This window comes from Moschus berezovskii, chromosome 14, assembly GCF_049115385.1.
Source record: "Moschus berezovskii isolate FMDL1 chromosome 14, NW_MosBer_1.0, whole genome shotgun sequence".
Classification (NCBI taxonomy): domain Eukaryota; kingdom Metazoa; phylum Chordata; class Mammalia; order Artiodactyla; family Moschidae; genus Moschus; species Moschus berezovskii.
The window spans coordinates 53,746,530-53,750,948 of NC_142473.1; positions in this window are offsets into that span (position 1 = coordinate 53,746,530).

The window sequence follows — 4,419 nt, forward strand, 5'->3', positions numbered from 1 at the left end:
CGGAGAGTCGGACACGACTGAGCGACTGAACTGAACTGAAGTGAACTGATGAATACATGCATATGTAAATGAAACTTATTAAAGTAATAATTTCAATTGCAAAAGAATAATGGCAAAACACAAAAATATAGGGAGAGACAAAGGAAGTCAAGAGTTCATGTGAGGCATTAACCTCATTAGAGAATTTATTTTATTTATTTTTTTTTTAGGTAATTAATTTATTTTTTATTGTAGGCAAATTATTTTACAATATTATATTGGTTGGTTTTGCCATACATTGATATGAATTTGCCCCGGGTTTACGTACGTTCCCCCTCCTAAACCGCCCTCCCACCTCCCTCTTCCCTTTATCCTCCCTCTGGGTCATCCCCGCATGCCAGCCCCGAGCATCCTATAACATGCATTGACCCTGAACTAGTGATTCGTTTCACATATGACAACATACGTGTTTCAATGCCATTCTCCCAAATCATCCCACCCTCACCCTCTCCCATAGAGTCCCAAAGACTGTTCTATACATCTGTGTCTCTTTTGCTGTCTCGTATACAGGGTTATCATTTGCATCTTCCTATATTCCATATATATGCGTTAGTATACTGTTTGGTGTTTTTCTTTCTGGCTTACTTCACTCTGTATAATAGGCTCCAGCTTCATCCACCTCATTAGAACTGATTCAAATGTATTCTTTTTAATGGCTGAATAATACTCCATTGTGTATATGTACCAAAGCTTTCTTATCCATTCGTCTGCAGATGGACATCTAGGTTGCTTCCATGTCCTGGCTATTATAAACAGTGCTGCAATGAACATTGGAGTACACGTGTCTCTTTCAATTCTGGTTTCCTCGGTGTGTATGCCCAGGAGTGCGATTGCTGGATCATATGGCAGTTCTATTTCCAATTTTTTGAGGAATCTCCACACTGTTCTCCATAGTGGCTGTACTAGTTTGCATTCCCACCAACAGTGTAAGAGGGTTCCTTTCTCTCCACATCCTCTCCAGCATTTATTGCATGTAGACTTTTGGATAGCAGCCATTCTGACTGGTGTGAAATGGTATCTCATTGTGGTTTTGATTTGCATCTCTCTGATTATGAGGGATGTTGAGCATTTTTTCATGTGTTTGTTAGCCATCTGTATGTCTTCTTTGGAGAAATGTCTGTTTAGTTCTTTGGCCCATTTTTTGACTGGGTCATTTATTTTTCTGGAATTGAGCTGCAGGAGCTGCTTGTATAATTTGGAGATTAATCCTTTATCAGTTGCTTCATTTGCTATTATTTTCTCCCATTCTGAAGGCTGTCTTTTCACCTTGCTTATAGTTTCCTTTGCTGTGCAGAAGCTTTTGATTTTAATTAGGTCCCATTTGTTTAGTTTTGCTTTTATTTCCAATATTCTGGGAGGTGGGTCATGGAGGATCCTGCTGTGATTTATGTCGGAGAGTGTTTTGCCTACGTTCTCCTCTAGGAGTTTTATAGTTTCTGGTCTTACATTTAGCTCTCTAATCCATTTTGAGTTTATTTTGGTGTATGGTGTTAGGAAGTGTTCTAGTTTCATTCTTTTACAAGTGGCTGACCAGTTTTCCCAGCACCACTTGTTAAAGAGACTGTCTTTTCTCCATTTTATATTCTTGCCTCCTTTGTCAAAGATGAGGTGTCCATAGATGCGTGGATTTATCTCTGGGCTTTCTATTTTGTTCCATTGATCTATATTTCTGTCTTTATGCCAGTACCATACTGTCTTGATGACTGTGGCTTTGTAGTAGAGCCTGAAGTCCGGCAGGTTAATTCCCCCAGTTCCATTTTTCTTCCTCAAGATTGCTTTGGCTATTCGAGGTTTTTTGTATTTCCATACAAATTGTGAGATTATTTGTTCTAGTTCTGTGAAAAATATTGTTGGCAGCTTGATAGGGATTGCATTGAATGTATAAATTACTTTGGGTAGTATACTCATTTTTACAATATTTATTCTTCCAATCCATGAACATGGTATATTTCTCCATCTATTAGTGTCCTCTTTGATTGCTTTCAGTAGTGTTTTATAGTTTTCTATGTACAAGTCTTTTGTTTCCTTAGGTAGATATATTCCTAAGTATTTAATTCTTTTCGTTGCAACAGTGAATGGAATAGTTTCCTCTCTTTCTATTTTCTCATTATTAGTGTATAGGAATGCAAGGGATTTCTGTGTGTTGATTTTATATCCTGCTACTTTACTGTAATCATTGATTAGCTCTAGTAGTTTTCTGGTAGAGTCTCTAGGGTTTTCTGTGTAGAGGATCATGTCATCAGCGAACAGTGAAAGTTTTACTTCTTCTTTTCCAATTTGTATTCCTTTTATGTCTTTTTCTGCTCTGATTGCTGTAGCCAAAACTTCCAGAACTATGTTGAATAGTAGTGGTGAGAGTGGGCACCCTTGTCTTGTTCCTGACTTTAGGGGAAATGCTTTCAGTTTTTCACCATTGAGGATAATGTTTGCTGTGGGTTTGTCATATATAGCTTTTATTATGTTGAGGTATGTCCCTTCTATTCCCACTTTCTGGAGGGTTTTTATCATAAATGGATGTTGAATTTTGTCGAAGGCTTTCTCTGCATCTATTGAGATAATCATATGATTTTTATTTTTCAGTTTGTTAATGTGGTGTATTACGTTGACTGATTTGCGGATATTGAAGAATCCTTGCATTCCTGGGAGAAAGCCCACTTGGTCATGATGTATGATCTTCTTAATATGCTGTTGGATTCTGATTGCTAGAATTTTGTTCAGGATTTTTGCATCTATGTTCATCAGTGATATTGGCCTATAGTTTTCTTTTTTTGTGGGGTCTTTACCAGGTTTTGGGATTAGGGTGATGGTGGCCTCATAGAATGAGTTTGGAAATTTCCCTTCCTCAGCTATTTTCTGGAAGAGTTTGAGTAGAATAGGTGTTAGCTCTTCTCTAAATTTTTGGTAGAATTCAGCTGTGAAGCCGTCTGGACCTGGGCTTTTGTTTGCTGGGAGATTTTTGATTACAGTTTCAATTTCCGTGCTTGTGATGGGTCTGTTCAGATTTTCTATTTCTTCTTGGTTCAGTTTTGGAAAGTTGTATTTTCCTAGGAATTTGTCCATTTCTTCCAGGTTATTCATTTTATTGCCATATAATTCCTGATAGTATTCTCTAATAATCCTTTGTATTTCTGTGTTGTCAGTTGTGATCTCTCCATTTTCATTTCTAATTTTATTGATTTGGTTCTTCTCCCTTTGTTTCTTGATAAGTCTGGCTAGTGGTTTGTCAATTTTATTTACCTTCTCAAAGAACCAGCTTTTGGCTTTGTTGATTTTTGCTATAGTCTCTTTTGTTTCTTTTGCATTTATCTCTGCCCTAATTTTTACAATTTCTTTCCTTCTACTGACCCTGGGGTTCTTCATTTCTTCCTTTTCTAGTTGCTTTAGATGTAGAGTTAGGTTATTTAGTTGACTTTTTTCTTGTTTCTTGAGGTGTGCCTGTATTGCTATGAACTTCCCCCTTAGCACTGCTTTTACAGTGTCCCACAGGTTTTGGGTTGTTGTGTTTTCATTTTCATTCATTTCTATGCATATTTTGATTTCTCTTTTGATTTCTTCTATGATTTGTTCGTTGTTCAGCAATGTGTTGTTCAGCCTCCATATGTTGGCATGTTTAATAGTTTTTCTCCCATAATTGAGATCTAATCTTACTGCATTGTGGTCAGAAAAGATGCATGGAATGATTTCAACTTTTTTGAATTTACCAAGGCTAGATTTATGCCCCAGGATGTGATCTATCCTGGAAAAGGTTCCATGTGCACTTGAGAAAAGGTGAAATTCATTGTTTTGGGGTGAAATGTCCTATAGATATCAATTAGGTCTAACTGGTCTATTGTATCATTTAAAGATTGTGTTTCCTTGTTAATTTTCTGTTTAGTTGATCTATCCATAGATGTAAGTGGGGTATTAAAATCTCCCACTATTATTGCATTATTGTTTATTTCCCCTTTCATACTTGTTAGTAATTGTCTTACATATTGCGGTGCTCCTATGTTGGGTGCATAAATATTTATAATTGTTATATCTTCATCTTGGATTGATCCTTTGATCATTATGTAGTTTCCTTCTTTGTCTCTTTTCACAGCCTTTGTTTTAAAGTCTATTTTATCTGATATGAGTATTGCTACTCCTGCTTTCTTTTGGTCTCTATTTGCATGGAATATCTTTTTCCAGCCCTTCACTTTCAGTCTGTATGTGTCCCTCGTTTTGAGGTGGGTCTCTTGCAGACAACATATATGGGGGTCTTGTTTTTGTATCCATTCAGCCAGCCTTTGTCTTTTGGTTGGGGCATTCAACCCATTTACGTTTAAGGTAATTATTGATAAGTACAATCCCGTAGCCATTTTCTTTATTGCTTTGGGTTCAAGTTTATACACCCTTTCT